Raw genomic sequence first — 22,713 nt, 5'->3', positions numbered from 1 at the left:
CTAAACATTGGAAACATCAAGTTGTTCCCAAAGAAGGTGGAGGCTATACGCATTGAGCAGTTCAGGCCGATATGCCTGCTTAATGCCAGCTTTAAAATTTTCACTAAGGTTTCTACAAGTAGGTTGACACAGGCAACCCATTCGGTAGTTCAACTATCTCAAACGGCCTTCATGCCACATAGACACATCCTACAAGTGGTTGTGGTCTTACATGAGACTCTTCATGAAATCCATTAGAAGAAACTTGATGGTGTATTTTCAAAGTGGATTTCGAGAAGGCATATGATAAGGTCAAGTGGCCCTTTGTCCAACAAGCCTTGCATATGAAGGGATTTAATGAAACCTTGAGGAGACACGTAGATTCATTAATCCAGAGAGGTAGTGTTGGAATTAAGATGGATGATGACGTAGTTCATTATTTTCCGACACATAAGGGCCTAAGACAAGGTGATTCGATGTCACCTATCTTATTAAACATTGTTTATGACATGTTGGTTGTTCTTATTGATCGAGAAAAAGAGTACGGTCTAATAGGACGTTTGATCCCGCATATCGTAAATGGAGGAGTGTCCATTTTGTAGTATGAGGATGATATGATTGTTTCTATGGAACATGACTTCCCAAAAGCTAGAAACAAGAAGCTTATTTTATGTCTATCTAACAAATTGTTGGGACTTAAGATTAATTTCAGCAAGAGCGGTTTTTTTTGCTTTCGGATGGTGAGGGAAGAACAAGAAACATACTGACAACTATTCGGATGTGAGATGGGATCTCTTCCATTTAGCTATTTGGGAACTCCCATTGATCACCGTAAGCTAACAAACAAGGAGTGGAAATGTATTGAGGATAAGTTCGAGAAGATATTAAGTTGCTGGAAGGGCAAGCTTATGTCTTATGGTGGTCGTTTTGTGTTAGTAAATTCAGTACTAACTATGCTGCCAATTTTTCTATTATCTTTCTTCGAAGTGCTCGTAGGGTATGAAAAAGATTAGATTCTATCGTTCTCGTTTCTTCTCGCAAAGTGATGATACCAACAAGATGTATAGGCTTGCCAGATGGGATATTATTTGTAGACTCAAAGACCATGGCGGGTTAGGGATCGAGAACTTGGAAATTAAAAACAGGTGCTTTCTTAGCAAGTGGCTCTTCAGGTTGTCTCTTGAGATGGAAGGTATGTGGGTACAATTTTTTTGTAATAAATACCTACAATCTAAGACATTGGCACAAGTTATAGTTAGACCTTTTGATTCACTTTTTTGGAAAGGTTTAATGAGGATGAAAGATACTTTTTTCCATAGGGTGAAATTTAATGTTGGTAATGGTAACACTACTATACATGGTTAGGGGAGACGCCCTTGGCTACACAATACCCTTCTTTATATAATATTGGGCAACGTAAAGAAGATTATGTTGCTATGCTATGGCAGTCAATCCCTTTGAATATACAATTCAGACGATATTTGGCTGGGGAGTGATGGAACTCTTGGTTGCACTCGGTACGTAGGTTGATGGAAGTTCAACTGACCGACCAGCGCGATAGTATTCACTTGAAATTAACTAGAAGTGGTAGTTTCTCCGCGAAATCAGTGTATCTAGATCTTATTGAATCTCGGCCATTACCAACATCCATTCACAACTGAAAGGTTAAAGTCCCATTAAGAATTAAAATATTTATGTAGTTCATTCACAAGGGAGTGATTTTGAGGAAGGATAATTTGACTAAGCGAAGATGGGTAGGAAACACCACATGTTGTTCTTGTGATCACAACGAAAGTATAAAACACCTATGTCTTCAGTGCCGGCTTGCACAACTACTTTGGCATAATATACATATAGCCTTTAACATTGGCCCTCCAAGTAGTATGAACACGTTATTTGTGACGTGTCTCAATGGAGTGCAAACAAATGTTGTGATTAATATTAGGATAGGGATATGTGCTTTATTCTGCGCTATATGGAACTACAAAAAAGATATGATATTTAATAGAAGAACTTCACCAAATTTTTGTAGGTTATCTTCAAAGCTATGACATGGATACATACGTTGTCATTACTCACAACTGTGGAGTCCAGGGAGCTTTTGGCTAATCGATGCAACCGCTAGGAGATGGTAGCACGGGCTATCTTCAACCACTTTGGATGGCGGCTAACTAATAGGCTAGGTGTTTAGTCATCGTAGCTTGTTTCATCCTAGCCGAATGTGGCATTTCATGCATTTATTTTTATGAGTTCGATCTCTGAACTCTTCCGGATTATGCACTTTTGTGGAACCATTATAACTGTTTTTAGTAATTTGGCTGCATGCATCATCATGATGCACAAGCCAGGGGTAATCGTCCTTTCCCAAAAAAATTATCTAGAAGAAATGTTTCGGATACTTTTTGATTTGGTCCATAACACCAATTGGCAGAGTTAAAGAGCACATGAAAAAGATGGGTAAGTTGTAGAAGACTGATTTGACCTGGTCTAGCTTATCACCATATGAGAGCAAAGATGAACACCCAACAAGTCTTCTTTCAATTCTATTCAAGATATGCATGAATTTTTCAATCTTTGGCTTGGACAAACATAAAGGAAGTCCCAGATAAGTAAAAAAGAATGATCCAATCTTGCATTCCAAAGTCTGAGGTAGCACCAACATTTTCTCATGAGCAGTGTTTATGGGCACAATAACTAATTTGTCATAGTTCACTCTCAACCTAGTGAAATGGTGAAATGCAAAAGGGGGTTCCTTAGTTGATTCAACTAAACGGAGTTGGCTTGCATTATTAGAATAGTGTCATCAGCATATTGATTATGGGGAAATCCTGGCAAGATCCTGAGGTAATGGGTGCTAGAATGAGGTCATTTTTCGTTGCTTAATTTAGGATAAATTGTAGAAGATCAGTTGCGAGCACAAAAATGAGTCATCCACATGCTCACTGTACTGTTTTACTTGTTACCAGTTTTGTTCTTCCTTCTCTTTCATGTGTTTAGGCATCCCTGTGACATAGTCATGTATGTATGGCCAGACGATGATGGATGCCATCGCCCCAAGAGTTCCCAAAGAATATATCTCCATCATAGCAAATCCCACTCTCGAGCTATCTAGTCTCTTGTCAAATTTTACGATGAACTTGTAAGTTGTCGTTATGATCACCTAGTTACACATGAAGTTTGAGCAATCCCAAAACTCATTGTTCGGTAAGAAGTTACTATGGTAATATCATGGCCTAAAAACATAAAACACGTTCCAACACTCTGTGTTATTACAGTTGATTTCAGACGATATTATCTCAAAGTATAACAAACAAGTTTGTGTCCATTAAATATGATCGTTCTACTAACGCCATACTCTCAATGTTGTTTTAGGGTCATTATTACACTTAACGGTATCCTAAGATCCGGGAAACATGATCACAAACAACACTTGAGCCTGTCTTAGAGGCAAGAGTAAGAACCTTCATTTCACCGTTCATATCGGGGACAACACCTATGGGAACCTCCAAGGATCCCTTGATCATTCGGCGGGGAGAGGGGTGGCGCCAAGAGCGGAGCTAGCGATCAGCATCGGGAACGTTTTTACCCAGGTTCGGGTCGCTTAGTGCATAAAACCCTACTCCTTCTTTGTTTGTTGTATTAGGTGTGTCTGCAGGATTACTTGCTACAGTGATTGCCTACTGGCCAATGCCCAAAGTGTCTAACCCATTAGATTTGAGCCTTGGGCCTCCTTTTATAGGCAAAGGGGTCACCAACAGTGCTCAACAGTGGGTTCACGAGCTGCACAGTGAACAGGGTTCACTGTTATCCATCTACTACGCGTCAGGGGCAGTAAATGCTTCGACAGCCTCCTGACCTGCATCAGGATGGTATCGACACGTACCCAAGTGTTTCGACACATGTATGTTCTGCTCGTGCATGAGGAATGCGTTGGCGTTCTGGTAGTCGGTGGCACTGTGGCAAGAGGGAAAACTTGTCGGGCAAAAGGGGCTTGCCGGGGTGGTGCCCTCGCCAGTGGCCTAGTCTGCCTTCCCGGCAAAGAAAGCATGTCGGGGGCCTTGTTCATCTTACCAGCAAGGAGGATCTGTCGGGGCCTTTTCTATCTTCCCGACAAGGAGGACTTGCCGGGGCCTTGGATGTCTTCCCGGCAAGAAAGGCTCGTCGGGGCCTTGGACGTCTTCCCGGCAAGAAGGGCTTGCCGGGACTTGTAGCTTAGACTTGTTCCTTACACCCTTGGAGGGGTTTGGCCTTGGTGAGCTTGGGGATTAATCCCCCTGCCATCCTTCGTCGTGCCTTGCCTTCAAAGGGGTTGTCGGTGCCCGTGCGCAAGTCTGGGGCACAGGAGACCCTAGTCTTCAATGCACCGACTGGAGCCCCCGGTCCTGGGCCACACACACGTGCGAGGCGTTGTTGGACCAGGCCCAAAGTGGTGCACGGGCCCCTACGACAGGGTATCTTGTAGGCTGGAGCCGTTGCTAGTGGTATTTCCCCATGTCGTGCATTGAACGCATGAAGTGGAGAGGCGTGCGCACAGTGGTCGTCCCACCTCCCGAAGCATTTTTGCCACGCGTGAGGCATGCGCAGTAGCGGTCAGGCAAGTGGCAATCATGGCCTAAAAAGTCACAATCGTGGTAGGGCCCGACCCTGCATGCATTGGTGCAGAGGGAGGCTCCCTGTTCGCTCGTGACCACGGGCGATTGGGCGAGAGGGGCGGCGGTTTCTGGAGTGAGGAGGGCTAGCCCCCATGCTTCGCCCTATAAATTAGGGGGTTTGCGAGGGGGTTTTGCTCATCCATCCAACTCCTGAAACACACAACACCCTCAGCCTGTTCTGTAGTATCTTCTTCAGCTTCAGGTGGCACTCGCCCCTAATCATGGCTAGGGGACAAGGGCAGCCACCATCAGCCGCCAGAGCGGCAAGAGGATCCCGTTCGAATCATGCCACAGCTTGAGGGGCCGCAGCTGTGGAGGGCAGCTCGAGCGCCCGAGGTGGCGGAGGGGCGAGGGGTCGTGGTCGCCGCGGAGGTTGTGGCCAGGGAAGGCGGGATGCTACTACAGCACCCCCGCCTTCTCCGAGGGTCGCTCCTGCGGGGACTCATGTTGAAAGGACTCTGTTCGAGTTCCTTGTCAAGCTGCAAGTCCGCATCAGGCCCCGGTTTCAACTCCCCAGCGCCTTCGCCAAGGCGATGGGCAAAGAGAAGCTCCCGATGATGTGGCTCCAGGTGCATGGTTGCGGCAACGGCGCCGTACCGATGGTCGTGGAGCAACCGGGGCCTCAGCTCATGTTCCTTGGCCGTGGGTGGAAGAGCTTCTCTCACGCCCACAATCTTTGGGATGGGCACGTTCTCTCCTTCAAGATGATGGCAGACAACCTGCTCTCCGTCAAGCTATACGGGAGCTCAGGTGTACGCCTCAGCTGCTGCGAAGAGACCTCGAGCGGGGCTGAAATCCCTTCCTCGCATGGGAGCAATGAGGAAGGGACAAATGGAAGCGACAGCGGGTACGGGTCAGACCCTCGGCAGGCTAAGCCTGGGTACGAGGATCTGACCTCGGATTGACCGCCGGGTGCACCATCACCGTCAGTCCGCAGCTCTCCTCATCCCGAGTTGGGACCGACGGGCCGGAAGAACCGCCGCTGCCTCATATTCCAGGCAGTGCATGGTTCCTAGCTCCATCGTCCCTTCTGGCCCCGTTCTCCTTTGCGCAATGCTGGTCCAGGAGGAGCCAGCCTGGGTTGCGTCGCGGGCCTCATCGTTTTTTGTCTTCTTGAACTTCTGTCCGGCAAGCATTGTCCCTCGCCAAAAGACAGTATCATAGGTTAGAGTAGTAAAATTCATCCATGTAATATGTCTGAGTTTGCCTCAAACAAATGAATGAAATATTATTTCCCTTTTGTCTCACCCCCCCTTTTTGTATGATACAACCCTTGCGTTTTCCGGAAGCTTGTCGGCTTGATTGGTCCTGCCACTAGTGCTTTGAGGAACGGATCCTTAGCAGTTCGTCGGAGGGGTCGTTATCGGCAAGACTCCTTGCCGCACTCAGTGCAACCGTTAAATCGTCGAGCGCGGCTCAAAGTGAAATAAGGTGTTGCATAGCCGCTTGGTCTATTGACCAAGTTGAAAATAGTGTGAAGGCGCTCTGTGGCCGTTCAGGTCATTGAACGAGTTCGGAACTGAAACAAGGTGCACTGATCCTAGCAAGGTTCCTCTGCGCGCAAGTTTCTCATACAAAGATCGGGATCTCTAGAAGGGAAACAATCAATCTACTCAAAAGTCTTATCTAGAGTTTTTGTCACTTATATGTCGTGTCGTGGCACTTCTTCTCGCAGCGAGTGAATATTTTGCCGGGGCCTCAGATCCCAGGCAAGTAGGATGTTACACCCCACGGCAACATCCTCGCCGGCAACGTTCTTGCCGATAGTCTTTGACCATTGCGTATGTAAGGGGTTTGCCGGGGTGTAACTCATTTTTCTCTTTTGCCAGGCCGTGCTGACGGAACCCCCGAGCACATCTTTGGCGGTGATGCGACACTTCCAGGGGAGAAAACATTCTCACTAGAGTGTGTGCCGGGGCTTCTGGGTCTGTTGCGCATCCTCCACGGCTATGCATCACTCCGCAGAGGTGCGTCCAGTGGAGTATGCGTCGGAGGCCTCATCGAAGCTCCCAGGCACACCCTCGACAGCAACGTACTGTCATGTAGTGGCACATCAGCCTGATGGCATCGTACTTGGGGTCTCCATTTCCTCGGCCTATGCTTGCGCAGCAACGCGCCCGCGCAGGCGCTAGGAGGCCATAGGAGAGTGGAGCGACCACCGATGTGTTCCGCTTTGGGGAACTTCAGTGGTGCGCTCAACTCCTAAAAATCCGGCGCAGAGCTTGCCCAGATTAGATGAAATGCTCTCACCCCCTACCTGGCGCGCCAAAGTTGTCGGGGGCGACACCTATGGGATCCTCCAAGAATCCCTTGGGTGCGAGAATGGGAGGGGCGTGAGAGCCAAGCGCGGAGCTAGCGATCAGCACCGGGAATGTTTTTTCCCAGGTTCGGGTCGCTTAGTGCGTAAAAACCTACTCCTCCTTTGTTTGTTGTATTAGGTGTGGCTGCAGGATTACTTGCTACAGTGATTGCCTACTGGCCAATGCCCAAAGTGTATAACCCCTTAGAACTGAGCCTTGGGCCTCCTTTTATAGGCAAAGGGGTCACCAACTGTGCTCAACAGTTGGTTCACTAGCGGCATAGTGAACAGGGTTCACTTTTATCCATCTACCGCACGTCAGGGAAAGTAAATGCTTCAATAGTCTCCTGACCTGCATCAGGATGGTATCGACACATACCCAGGTGTTTCGACACCTGGATGTTGTGCTGGCACATGAGGGATGCTCTAGCGTTGTGGTAGTCGATGGCACTGTGGCAATAGGGAACACCTGTCGGGCGAAAGTGGCTTGCCGAGGTGGTGCCCTCGCCAGTGGCCTAGTCTGCCTTCCCGGCAAGGAAAGCTTGTCGGGGCATTGTTCATATTCCCGGCAAAGAGGATCTGTCGGGGCCTTGTATATCTTCCCGGCAAGGAGGACTTGTCGGGGCCTTGGACGTCTTCCCGGCAAGAAAGGTTCGTCGGGGCCTTGGACGTCTTCCCGGCAAGAAAGGCTTGCCGAGGCTTGTAGCTTAGGCTTGTTCCTCACACCCTTGGAGGGGTGTGGCCTTGGTGAGCTTGGGGATTAATCCCTCATATCTAAGCACGCTTCTGTTCTTGTAAACTATGTTGGGCCTCCAAGCGCAGAGGTTTGTAGGATAGCAGCAATTCCCCTCAAGTGGATGACCTAAGGTTTATCGAACTCAGGGAAGTGGAGGTTGAAGATGGTCTCTCTCAAGCAACCCTGCAATTAAGAAACAAGAAATCTCTTGTGTCCCCAACTATGGGGACCCCGACTTACGAGTCGAGATCGCCGAATGATCGTGCTCAGTGATCCCAGAGATCAATGCTCACCGAACACACAGAAACTGAATAATAAGAGTCTTACATCCATACATACCGTTTGATACCAATAAAGACTATTGCGGTCGAGTCTTACATAAATAGGGCCTTAAAGTCTAACACACCAAACTGGACCAATAGCGGAATTATTGGTTGAAAGCGTGAACCCATGCCATCAGCCTTAACCTACAGGCATTCTGACTGGGTAGCGTCCTAGCTCGCAAGAACGTCACCGATTTACTCTTCACCATATCCTGTTCTCTATACCTGGTTAATGAAATAACCAGTGGCAAGCCAACGAGTACTTTTGATTGTACTCACAAACAGCCCATGATATGAACAATGAAAGTGAAGGATAACAATAACATGCATCTTTGGTGGAACTTCTCTGGGTGGAATGATCATGAATATGTATCAAATTAAAGAATTACTTTTGAATAACAGGTTACAGATATCAATATATCTGTCGAGGGCTAAACCATCCGGGCTCACCCTACATGCCAAGTCACCAAACTTGGTCATATTATTACTTTCATAACAACACCTTTTTAACCACCACACACACACACACACACTCACGCACACTCTTGGTTTATGCGGAAATAACTGGACGTAGTTTAAGCAGGATTACCCAACTGTCCTTGACCGTGGACACGGCTATTCGAATAGTTTTAGACTCTGCAGAGGTAGTACGCTGGACCCACGAGATTTGGGAAACTTCCGTGTCATCCACGACTTGCGGTATATAACATACCCGAGGTAGGTACCCGAGCAATGCCTTTCCCCTAACGATACTAGACAAAGAGGTCCACTCGATTGGTACCCATCCCACATGTTGTACTTCTTACGAGCACCGACTCTGGACAGTACCAACCATGCAGGGACCAACAGGTTGACTAGAACTCATAAAAATGGCATAGTCGTCCTACCAGGCACGACCCCATCACGAGAGTGACCACACATCACTCCCGCCACTAGTAATGTGGATCGTTGCTAGCACCAACCACAGTAATTAACATAGCCCTGTCCCATAAGGGGTAACGTGGTTGTACTGGTAAGGTTGGGACGGTCGACACATCATAAATCTAATCCCATTTACGAAACCATACTCACACAAATACCGGGTGCATCACTTCACCAAAAGTAGTCACCTAACTCATCATGACCCTCGGGCATTAGTGGCACCTGACGGGGTTTTCATAAACTCTTGCTTTATGTCATCAATATGCTCATGATAATACTACTGCTATATTTACTTGTCAACATGATATTAGCATGACCCTCAAGGGGTAGGGTCAAGCTCAATGAATGTGCTCCGGGGGAGCCATCGGTAAAATCATATCAAATGATTACCGGCACTTATGATCAAATGCAACAGAAATACTTGCTATCTTAACATGCAAAGTAACATATGCTCAGTCATGGTCAAAGGGTTGCTTGCCTTTGCTCACATAAGTCCTCGGGGTCTTCGTGTTCTTCCGCTCCAAATCCGAGTATTCCGTCTACCCGTCAACTATCGTTGGAAACAACACATTAAGCCACACAGCAAGCAGAAACAAAAGTGTCCTATAAATAGACGTTTTATTTTTCTTGGACCTCTCTAGTCATAAGAAAAATACCGGAAGCTTGCCATAGGAGGTTTGGATCATCGAGGATTTTTTAATGGGTGAAAAGAGGAATAGGTGACTATTGAAGAAGCCTACAGAAATCATTCTCTTAAAAATGAGTGGAGGCACTCAATAAATAGAGCATGATTTTATAAATATTTAGGAAGTTGATTCACTAGATTTGGAGTCTATAAGAATATTCTAGAGATTTTATAATGCAGGATAAATAGCAAAAGGGAGCTATTTATTTATAGCAGCAGAAATATGGTAAGCAAAAATGTTGAATAAAGTTAGGAATTTAAAACAATATTCTAGGAGTCTCTGGAATTTGGAATCACTCCTTTTGGAGTTGATTTGGAACCTATAGGATTTTTGAAAGGTAGGACTCAATATATCCAGATTTGTATTTTAATAAATACACCACAGAAAGGTTGCTTGGAAAAATATGCAGAGCACATTTATTGATAGATCTTGAATCTAGGAACCTGCAGAAATATGAATCATCAGATTTGGAGCAAAACTGAATTTAATATGGATTTTTGAAGTTTCTGGAAAAAGGAAAAGCAGAGAAGGGCTCAACCCTAGGGCTATCTTGCGCACATGGCAAAGAAGAGGGAGGTGGGTCGGCCCAGATGCGCTAGCTGGCCAGCGGAGCGGCCACGCCGAAGGCGCATTCCCGGAATGCATCTTCCATGCGGGCAGGCGGGATCACCTGAACGCGCAGCCACTTAATCGGGAGAGGCACACCTGCCAGCCTCGCTGGCCGGCTAACAGGTTGGGCCCAGCGGCTGACGGGGCCTTCTTCTTCCTCTCGCCATGGGAGAGAGCAGGAGAGCCCGGCGGCGGCTGCCGGCGCTACAAGGCACGGTCCCCTGTGCTCCAACCACCGGAGGGCTCAGGGGGGCTAGCCGCACCCGTTCCCTTGCTCGGCACCTGCAGGGGAAGGCCGCAAGGGCGCCGGCGACGAGGCTGCGGGGAGGCCGTCGGCCCTCTCTGGTGTCGGCACCAGGGGTGAAGGGACGGAGCTGGAGGTGCTGGGGAGGAGTTGCGGTGGCCTAGGGGTCTCCGGCAGGGGCGGAAGAAGGCGAGGGGAGGCTCTGGGTGCGCCAGCCCGTGCGGAGGCTGGAGCTCTACCCCGTGGCCATGGAAGAAGGAGGAGGGAAGGAGGGCTTAGGGGAGAAGGGAGAGCTCGAGGGGTTCCCAGGGAGAGAGGGAGAGGGCTGATAACCCACAAGTATAGGGGATCACAACAGTTTTCGAGGGTAGAGTATTCAACCCAATTTATTGATTCGACTCAAGGGGAAGCCAAAGAATATTCTCAAGTATTAGCAGTTGAGTTGTCAATTCAACCACACCTGAAAGATTTCGTATCTGCAACAAAGTATCAGTAGCAAAGTAGTGTGATAGCAACAGTAACCAGTAGCAGCAAAGTGATAGCAGTAGCAGCAAAGTAACAGCAGTAGCAACAGAGTAACAGTAGCAGCAGTGACAGCAGTAGCAGCAAAGTAACATAGCAAGGACCAGTAGGAAAAACTCGTAGGCATTGGATCTGTGATGGATGATTATGCCGGATGCTATTCATCATGCAACAGTTATAACACGGAGAGATATGTAACTAGCTCCAGTTCGTCAATGTAATGTAGGCATGTATTTCGTATGTAGTCATACGTGCTTAGGGAAAAGAACTTGCATGACATCTATTGTCCATCCCTCCCGTGGCAGCGGGGTCCTAATGGAAACTACAGGATATTAAGGTTCTCCTTTTAATAAAGAACCGGACCAACGCATTAACACTTGGTGAATACATGAACTCCTCATACTATGGTCATCTCCGGGAGTGGTTCCGGCTATTGTCACTCCGGGGTTGCCGGGTCATAACACATAGTAGGTGACTACAACTTGCAAGATAGGATCAAGAACACACATATATTGGCGACAACATAATAGGTTCAGATCTGAAATCATGGCACTCGGGCCCTAGTGACAAGCATTAAGCATAGCAAAGTAGTAGCAACATCAATCTCAGAACATAGTGGATAGTAGGGATCAATCCCCGTCAAAACTAACTCGATTACATGATAGATCTCATCCAACCCATCACCGTCCAACAAGCCTATGATGAGATTACTCACGAACGATGAAGAGCATCATGGAATTGGCGATGAAGGAAGGTTGGTGATGACGATGGCGACAATTTCCCCTCTCCGGAGCCCAGAACGGACTCCAGATCTGCCCTCCACAGGAAGAACAGGAGGTGGCAGCGCCTCCGTATTGTAAAACGCGATGAACTCTTCTCCTTGATTTTTTTTCCGGACAAAAGAGGCTAAATAGAGCTGAGATTGAAGGCGGTAAAGCGTTGTGGGCCCCACAAGCCTGCCAGGCGCGGCCAGGGGGGCGCCTGGTGGGCTTGTGGGCTCCATGCTCCACTTCCTCCGTTGATTCTTGCGCCAGTATTTTTTATATATTCCATAAAAAATCTCCGTAAATTTCCAGGTCATTCCGAGAACTTTTATTTCTGCGCAAAAACAACACGATGGCAATTCTGCTGAAAACAGCGTTAGTCCGGGTTAGTTCCATTCAAATCATGCAAATTAGAGTCCAAAACAAGGGCAGAAGAGTTTGGAAAAGTAGATACGACACAGACGTATCAACTCCCCGAAGCTTAAAACCTTGCTTGTCCTCAAGCAATTCAGTTGACAAACTGAAAGAGACAAAAGAAAAACTTTTACGAACTCTATTTGATCTTGTTGTTGCAACTATGTCTAACTCATATCCAGAATTTCAGCAAGATCACAAGCTAACCACATAAGCAAATCACATATAGGTCTCACGGTAAACTCATATCAATGGCATAATCAACTAGCGAGCAAATAATAATAAGTTTCAAACGTCAACACTTCAATCAAAACAATCATGAAGCAGTACGAACAGATGGTATCTCGCTAGCTCTTTCTGAGACCGCAAAACATAAATGCAGAGCACCTTCAAAGACCAAGGGCTGACTAAACATTGTAATTCATGGCAAAGAAGATCGAGTCACAGTCATACTCAATATCAGTCAAAAGCAAAGCATAAAAATGACAGAGGTGCTCTCTAATTGGTGCTTTTGTAAGAAGAGGATGACTCAGAAGGAACATAAATAGACAGGCCCTTCGTAGAGGGAAGCATTGATTTGCAGAGGTGCCAAAGCTCAAGCTTTGAAAACAAAGATAATAATTTTGGGTGGCATGCTTTCATTGTCAAAGCAATCACCAACAGTTCTCACCATCTTCCATGCTACACATGCTATAGGCGGTTCCCAAACAGAAAAGTAAAGTTTTGACTCCCCCACCACCAATCAATCACACTCCACGACTAGCCGAATCCTCGGGTACCGTCCATACCAACATGAATCGAGGGGGAGTTTTGTTTCTAATTATCTTTTTGATTTGAGCATGGAACTGGGCATTCCAATTACCGGCCCCTTTCTCGTGAATGATAGTGAATAAACACATATCGAGGATAACACGCCTAGCATGGAAGATACCGATAGCCCCCTGTCACCACATGAGCGGTTCGGGCATGCAAAACAGATTATTTCTTGAAGGTTTAGAGAGTGGCACATGCAAATTTACTTGGAACGGAAGGTAGATACCGCATATAGTTAGGTATGGTGGACTCATATGGAACAACTTTGGGTTTTTGGAAGTGGATGCACAAGCAGTATTCCCGCTTAGTACAAGTGAAGGCTAGCAAAAGACTGGGAAGCGACCAACTAGAGAGCGACAACAGTCATCAAAATGCATTGAGATTAACCAACATTGAGTGCAAGCATGAGTAGGACATAAATCACCATGAACATGAACATCATAGAGGCTATGTTGATTTTGTTTCAACTACATGCGTAAACATGCGCCAAGTCAAGCCACTTGAATCATTCAAAGGAGGATACCATCCTATCATACTACATCATAGTCATCTCAAAATTCATGTTGGCATCCAAGACAAACCATTATAAGCTCCTAGCTAATTAAGCATGGCATCAGAAACTATGATCTATAAGTTGTCATTGCAAACATGTTTCTCTCACAACAAAACTGAATCAGGAACAATGAGCTAGTCATATTTACAAAAACAAAATAGATCGAGTTCATACCAGCTTTTCCAGGCTCAGTCACTTCATCATATATCGTCATTATTGCCTTTCACTTGCACGACCGAACGATGTGAACAATAATAAGTGTGCTCATGCATTGGACCATGCTAGAATCTGCAGGCTAACACAAAGGAGAAGACAAAGTAATATGGCTCTTTGACAGATAAACAAATATGCATGCGAGAGCCACTAAACATTGTAACCATGGTCTTCTACCTTGACCCAAAGAAAAAGAAAAGTATTTACACGGGAAATCTCCCAACAAGCAAAAGAAGAACAAGAAAATCTTTTTAGGTTTTTCTCAAACTAGACAAATACACGAAAATAAAATGAGAAAAATAAATAAACTAGCATGGATGATACAGTGGAAAAGTGTGAACACCGACTAACAAGGTGAAAGTGTGAACAAGAATATAAAGTCGGTGAGAAACACGTACTCCCCCAAGCTTAGGCTTTTGGCCTAAGTTGGTCTACTCCCATGGAGGGAAATAACCAGCTCTGGGGTACTCAGGAGTGTACTGAGGGTGCCACTGCTGTGTGAACTCCTCTAGCTCCCACTGATAAACTGGCGTCTGGTACTCGGCTGGTGGCTCGGGCAAGGGCACCTGTGGTTGGGCTATGCCCCAATATGCGTAGATGTCCGTGGGCATAATAATGTACCTGCGTGCACGAAGATTGAACAAAGAAGGAGCAGGCAAAGTAATAGTCTCACGAGTACCCTGACTAAATACCAGGTTATAGATCATCCTTCTATTTATATCTCCATCAAGAAAGTCATGGTGAACCATGCTATCATAATCTAGGTATCTCTTGAGAAGAAGAATCTCTTCTTCCTCGTCCAGTCTAATAGGTATCTCAAAGTGTCTAGCAAGATGGGTAGCATAGATACCTCGATAGACAATGCCTTTAGAACGGTTCGTGTTCAACCGTTGAGCTACTATAGCGCCCAAGCTATAAGTTTTATCATTATAAAGGGCTTCGCACAAGACCGCAAGATCTCGAGAGCTAAGGGACCCAGCCTTCCCACGACCAATCAAACATTTTCCCACGAATAATGAGAAGTACCAAAGCACAGGAAAATGTATGCTAGCAACTCTGGTGCAAGACACTCCTCTCTCCTCTCCTACAGCAATAGTATCTATGAAAGCCTCCAAGTCCCATGGACGAGGTTCATAAATATCCCCAACATAAGGTAATTTGCAAACATTGCAAAAATCCTGAAGTGACATGCGCTGGGGGATATCATATAATTTGAACTCAACCATAGGAGGATTCTTCCTTGGATAGAAGTTAAAGCTTTGCACGAAAATATTAGTGAGGAGGAGGTATCGAGGACACTTATCTTCAACGAAGGCGGTAAGGCCTGTGTTCTCCACCAAGTAATAAAAGTCCTCATAAAGTCCGGCGGCGCGTAAGAACACATCGCTTGGCCACTCACATGCTCGAACTTCTGCAACTCGGGGGACCGGATACTTGGGTATCTTCTTCTCATTTTCATCATCCTTGGGGTCACGGCTTGAAGAGCCTCTTAAGAACCTCCTCATCTTTTCCCTTTTCTATCTCTGAAAATTTCTGAATTTTTTAGTGATTCTAAGGAAAAGTGAACAAGGCCCAACGAAACTCGTAGCAACTACTCCCACAAGTGCCTAGAGGCCATATTACGCATCAAAACTACTTGGGACCAGCTAAAATTAGCATGCAAAGCTCAAGAACAGGGTCACCAAGGCAGCAAAAATACGCGAAGTATAAGGCACTAGAGAAAAAACTAATTGGACCAATGGAGGAGTCACTTACCAAGCAGCAATTTCCCCAAAACAGTTTGGTGAATGGTGCTTTGCACAAGGAGATCGAAAATCCCAGCAAGAAGAGCAAGAACATGGGTTTGAGCTGCGAAACGATTTTTTCTAGAGGTAGGAGAAGCAGATGGGAGCTAGAATGAGTAGAGGGGGTGCACGTGGGCCCCACAAGCCTGGTAGGCGCGGCCAGGGTGGTGCCCGCGACTACAGGGCTTGTGGCCCACTGGTGCAGCCCCCTGACTAGCTCTTCGTCTCAATATTTTTCAAAAATTCCAGAAAAAATCATACTTGATTTTCAGGACGTTCGGAGAACTTTTATTTTTGGGGTACTTTTCTAAGGGACACTAAGACAGAAAACAGGGAAAACTAAACTAAATCTATCATTTTTCTTCTAAGCAACCGAAGGTGAAAGCTTGGAACAGAGGTTTGTGACTCCTCGATTCATCCATCTCATAATCATCGAAAGAAATCCGTCAATGAGGTTGATCAAGTCTCCTTGACAAACTTTTTTGAATCGCAAAAGAAGATGGAGAATTTTCAAATAGTCACTAGGTCACCTCAATGGGGATGTGCATCTCCCCAACAAGCAAATCATACTTCATCTTATTAGGAGGAATAGGGCATTCAAAGCTCCCAATAAGAATCGATGAAGTTTTCTCGATAGCATTGATGCAATGTACTCAATGTTGTTTCTTCGGAAAGTGCACTGTATGCTCATTACCGTTGACATGGAAAGTAACATTGCCTTTGTTGCAATCTATAACAGCCCCTGCGGTGTTCAAAAAGGGTCTTCCAAGAATGACCTCTATGGCATCATCCTCGAGAATATCCAGAATAACAAAGTCCGCTAAGATAGTAATGTTAACAACCACAACAGGCACATCCTCGCAAATGCCGATAGGGAAAGCAGTTGATTTGTCGGCCATTTGCAGAGAGATTTCAGTGGGTGTCAACTTATCCAGTTCAAGTCTACGATAAAGAGAGAGAGGCATAACACTTACACCAGCTCCAAGATGGCATAAAGCAGTTCTAACGTAGTTGCCTTTAATGGAGCAAGGTATAGTGGGCACTCCGGGATCACCTAGTTTCTTAGGAGTCCCACCCTTGAAGGTATAATTAGCAAGCATGGTGGAAATCTCAACCACAGGTATCCTCCTCTTATTAGTCACAATATCCTTCATGTACTTAGCATACAGAGACATTTTGAGCATATCTGTCAAACGCATTTGCACAAAGACAGGTCTAATCATTTCAACAAATCGCTCAAAATCCTCATCATCCTTTTTCTTGGATGGTTTGGGAGGAAAGGGCACGGGTTTCTGAACCCATGGTGCCCTTTCTTTACCATGCTTCCTAGCAGTGAAGTCATTCTTATCGTATCTTCTATTCTTAGGTTGTGGGTTATCAAGATCAACAGGTTCAATCTCCACATCCTTATCAATGCTAGGTTGAGCATCTTCATGAGCATCACTATTGATATTATCATTAGGCTCGTGTTCATCACCAGATTGTGTTTCGGCATCAGAGACAGAGACATCGTTTGGACTCTCAGGTGTAGCAGCATCAGGATTGCTAGCGTGAAGGTTCCTATCGTCTTTCTTCTTCTTTCTAGGATGACTAGGTGCATCGGTGCTAACTCCTTGAGAATCTTGTTCAATTCTCTTAGGATGACCCTCGGGATACAAAGGTTCCTGGGTCATTCTACCGCCTTTAGTGACGACTCTAACAGAATTGTCATTCAAATCATTGAGCAAGTCATTTTGAGCCTTAAGTACTTGTTCTACTTGAGTAGTAACCATAGAGGCATGTTTACTATGCAGCTTAAGATCGTTGACATTTCTGTCCACACAAGCACTTAAATGACTAAGCATGCGAGCATTCTGTTCCAATTGTCTGCTAACATATCATTGAAACTTTGTTGTTTGGCAACAAAGTTATCAAATTCACCCAGGCATAAGCTAGCAGGTTTATCAAAAGGAATATCACTCTCATTGAATCTACGCAGAGAATTTACCTCTACTACCTGTATCGGGTTATCAAGACCATGGATCTCTTCGATAGGTGGTAGATTTTTGACATCTTCAGATTAGTGCCTTTCTCTTTCATAGATTTCTTAGCTTCTTGCATATCTTCGGGACTGAGGAATAGAATACCTCTTTTCTTTGGAGTTGGCTTAGGAGGTGGTTCGGGAATAGTCCAAGCATTCTCATTGCACAAGATATTATTCAGTAGGAACTCAGCTTGTTCTACAGTTTGTTCCCTAAAAACACAACCGGCACAACTATATAGAAGATATCAAGTATTTCATTCATCTCAAGTGGGTGATCAGGCAAAGAATTCAGTAGCTGGACGAGCCTCCCCCAAGCTTGTGGGAGACTCACTTCTTCAACTTGCGCAAAGTTGTATATTTCCTGCAAGGCAGCTTGCTTCTTATGGGCAGGAAAATATTTCTCAGGGAAGTAGTAGACCATATCCTGGGGGCTACGCACACAACCAGGAGCAAGAGAAGTGAACCAGGTCTTAGCATCATCCTTTAGCGAGAAAGGAAACACCTTGAGGATATAGTAGTGGCGGATCTTTTCCTCACTAGTGAATAGGGTGGCTATATCGTGCAGTTTGGTAAGATGGGCTACAACCGTTTCAGACTCATAACCGTGAAAAGGATCATATTCGGCCAGAGTGATTAACTCAGGGTCGACAGAGAATTCATAATCCTTATCGATCACAAAGATGAGTGAAGTAGCAAACTTCGGGTCGTATTTCATCCTAGCGTTCAGAGATTTTTCTTTCCACTTGCGCAGTAAATTCTCAACATCATAGCTATCCTTACAAGCAAGAAAGTCCTCAGCTATCTCTCCCTCCATAACATAAGGCTCTGGCATATGAGGCAATTCACATTTAGGAGAGCTAGTTCTAACAGGCAAAATAGCAGGTTCTACTTCAATAGTATCAGCAGTTTCAGAAGTATCATTACATCTAGAAGCAACTCTAGCAATTTGTGCATCAAGGAATGCACCTAGTGGCAAAGCAGTATCAAGCATAGCATCATCATAAGCATCATGGGCAGCAGAAGTAGCATTATCAAGCACAGGCGACATATCAAGATTTCTAGCAGGAGGTGGTGTCGCAAACTTACTCATAACTAAAGGTGAATCAAGTGCGGAGCTAGATGGAAGTTCCTTACGTGTCCTCGTAGTTGAGGGCAAGACTTTGGTTTTTGGATCTCTCAGATTCTTCATAGTGACCAGCAGACGTAAATCCCAAGTGACTCAGAGAATATTGTTGTGCTTCCCCGGCAACGGCGCCAGAAAAAGGTCTTGATAACCCACAAGTATAGGGGATCGCAACAGTTTTCGAGGGTTGAGTATTCAACCCAAATTTATTGATTCGACTCAAGGGGAAGCCAAAGAATATTCTCAAGTATTAGCAGTTGAGTTGTCAATTCAACCACACCTGAAAGATTTAGTATCTGCAGCAAAGTATCAGTAGCAAAGTAGTGTGATAGCAACAGTAGCAACAGTAACGAGTAGCAGCAAAGTGACAGCAGTAGCAGCAAAGTAACAGCAGTAGCAACAGAGTAACAGTAGCAGCAGTGACAGCAGTAGCAGCAAAGTAACATAGCAAGGACCAGTAGGAAAAACTCGTAGGCATTGGATCGGTGATGGATGATTATGCAGGATGCTATTCATCATGCAACAGTTATAACACGGAGAGATATGTAAGTAGCTCCAGTTCGTCAATGTAATGTAGGCATGTATTCCGTATGTAGTCATACATGCTTAGGGAAAAGAACTTGCATGACATCTATTGTCCATCCCTCCCATGGCAGCGGGGTCCTAATGGAAACTACGAGATATTAAGGTTCTACTTTTAATAAAGAACCGGACCAACGCATTAACACTTGGTGAATACATGAACTCCTCATACTATGGTCATCTCCGGGAGTGGTTCCGGCTATTGTCACTCCGGGGTTGCCGGGTCATAACACATAGTAGGTGACTACAACTTGCAAGATAGGATCAAGAACACACATATATTGGCGACAACATAATAGGTTCAGATGTGAAATCATGGCACTCGGGCCCTAGTGACAAGCATTAAGCATAGCAAAGTAGTAGCAACATCAATCTCAGAACATAGTGGATACTAGGGATCAGTCCCCGTCAAAACTAACTCGATTACATGATAGATCTCATCCAACCCATCACCGTCCAGCAAGCCTACGATGAGATTACTCATGAACGGTGAAGAGCACCACGGAATTGGCGATGAAGTAAGGTTGGTCATGACGACGGCGACGATTTGCCCTCTCCGGAACCCAGAACGGACTCCACATCTGCCCTCCAGAGGAAGAACAGGAGGTGGCGGTGCCTCCATATCATAAAACGCGATGAACTCTTCTCATTGATTTTTTTTCCGGACGAAAGAGGCTAAAAAGAGCTGAGATTGGAGGCGGTGGAGCGTTGTGGGCCCCACAAGCCTACCAGGCGTGGCTAGGGGGGCCCGCGCCTGGTGGGCTTGTGGGCTCCACGCTCCACTTCCTCCGTTGATTCTTGTGCTAGTATGTTTTATATATTCTACAAAAATTCTCCGTAAATTTCCAGGTCATTCCGAGAACTTTTATTTCTGCGCAAAAACAACACCATGGCAATTCTGCTGAAAATAGCGTTAGTCCGGGTTAGTTCCATTCAAATCATGCAAATTAGAGTCCAAAACAAGGGCAAAAGAGTTTGGAAAAGTAGATACGACAGAGAAGTATCAAGAGCCCTGGAGGCTTAGGGCGTTCGGGGGAGCCATAGGGAGAGGGAGGAGAGAAGAGAGAGCTCGGAAGCTCCTGGAGCTGCCTGGTGCATGGATGCGACGCGTGCCTGAGGAAGCTTGGAAGCTTGCTGATGATGGGGAGTGGTTTTAATGGTCAAAAGAAGGCTTTGAGACATACTTGGACATCTTGAACTAGCTAGGTAGGGACTGGAGGAAGGAGAAAAAGTGCAGAGCACCATTTCTGCACTCCAGGGTGGTGGTCACCACCCCACTTGATGTCCTGGGCCTCTCCTTGGCCAGGCCAAGGTGTCAAACATGCAAGGCATCCATGCCACACTGCACTCGTGAAGTTTGGCCCCAAGTGGAGCTGGTTTGAATAGGCTATGACTGGAGTTAAGTTTATAGCAGAAAACTTAAGGCTACTAATGAGGGCACTAACAGGAGAGATAATGAGGGAAAAGCATGTCTAGCAGCCTTAGGCATGGAAGGACTACATTTCTGCAAAGTTTCAGCTCAAGCAAGGAAGTGTATCTAGCACTTGTTGTACAAAGCTACCTTTCAGCTATAAATCAATATGAGGTTGTGCTGCTCATTTTTCTCCACATCAGCATGCCACCTCTTGGTTTGAAACAATGCCTTGGGATGCTAGGCACCCTCTAGAAAGATATGGGTGCTTTGGCTTAAGCAGAAGTGGGGGAAGAGGGTAAAAGTAGTGATTCCAAGGGTAAAATGAGAGATAGTTACATAGGGTCTCTCTCCAATAATTGACCAGTGGCCATGGGGATGTTATTGGAGGTAAAATGTAACTATTTGAGCCTGTGGTAGAAAGTTGAGCTCAAGGGTTAAAGTGGAAGAGGTCAAAGAAGCCAATTTAGTGAGTGCACAAAAGGTGTTTGATCTGTGGTTAGGCCATCAGATGAATTCCAATGGCTATGAAACTTAACAGGGTCAAATGATAGATGAAAATAAGCTTGGACACCAAATTTGGGATTTTGTGGGGAATGTTTCCAATGTAGACTTGGAAAACCCATGAAAGGGACAAAATTGGCATTCTTCCTACAAAACTATTCAAATCAATTCCCACAAATCCAATATTTGGTGTGGGTGCATTATTTGAGCATAAAAGCATGCCCAAAAAGTTTGGGGTTAATTGGAGAAACTTTATAATGTAAAGTTTCCCAAAGTCGGAAATCAACAGAGAGGGTTTTGAGGGTCCTTGGACAAGTTCTTCTATTCTCCTTGATGCACCACTTGGTGTGGATGGATTATTGGAGTATCAGAACATGTCCACCAAATTTGAGCACAATTGGAGATACTTGACAATGTAGAGTTGCTCAAATATGATTCTGGACAGATAATGTTTTGGAATAATTAAGTGAATAAGATCAACTTGAAGTGAGATGAAACTTGGCAATATCATCAAATTTAACATATGTGACATGCTAGAATTTTACAGGAACTAATTGAGAATATTTCTTATAGAAATATTCCAAAAGCTTGAAATAGGCACGAAGAGTTTTGGAGGGGTTTGCCCAATATTTTGAACATGACCATGTGTGGAAACTCATATATGTGGAATATATATGCACACTGAGTTTCCCTAAATTTTCTCAAATATTTTGAAAGCAATAAAAATAACTTCCCTTCATAAGAGGTCATTTCCGGCCTCATAGGAGGGCTTTTAAATAAAATAGTAAAATAACTTTGAAAATAATAATATTATGGTTTTGGGAAGTCATTTTGATAATGGGTTTTAAATAAAATAATTGGTGCAAAATAAATTCCCTAATTTGAGGACTTGTAGTACAAATCCAATCTGAGGGTTTTGAAAGTCTAATTCAAAGGAATGCTTTTTGGTGAAAATAATATTTGGTAAAAATAGTTTATGGTCCTATTCACATGGCATGATCATGAGGCAAGGTTTTGGATCAAGGGGGTGCGACTGGAGAGTAACAGGATGTAATAGGAATCAAACACAATCATACAAGCAAGCAAGCAAGCAGTAGTCACTTCAAGCATCACAAGCATTCACAATTTTTTTTAACTGGCCTTAAATTTTGAAATAAATTAATTAGTCAAGACAGCTAAAACAGGCTGTTACAGACCTTACCCCTTAAGAAAATCTCGTCCCCGAGATTCCTAGGCTAGGGGTTGGAGAGATACAAAATCTTGAGTCGGAGGTAGTCTTCATGTCCCCATGTTGTTGTTGTGGGTCTTGAGGTGCTTGATGATACAGCTTCGAATGTTTCACACGTCCTTGCCTGATCGTGGGCGGGGTCTGGTAGTAAGTTATGCTTGACCGAGGTCAAGGGCTTGGTGAGCTAAGTTCGTGCAAGGTTTTGGGCTTGCAAATGCATTCCAAGGTCGGAATACGTGGCAAGATGGTGTGTGTGGGTTCTGGTCCTGGGGCTTCGCATGCCGGTTAGTGACATCTTGATATCCCGTGCTAGAACATAAGGGTTAAGGC

The sequence above is a fragment of the Hordeum vulgare genome, chromosome 2H (genome assembly GCF_904849725.1).
Source record: "Hordeum vulgare subsp. vulgare chromosome 2H, MorexV3_pseudomolecules_assembly, whole genome shotgun sequence".
Lineage (NCBI taxonomy): Eukaryota > Viridiplantae > Streptophyta > Magnoliopsida > Poales > Poaceae > Hordeum > Hordeum vulgare.
The sequence above is the reverse complement of the archived record's forward strand: the minus strand, read 5'-3'. Positions refer to the sequence as shown.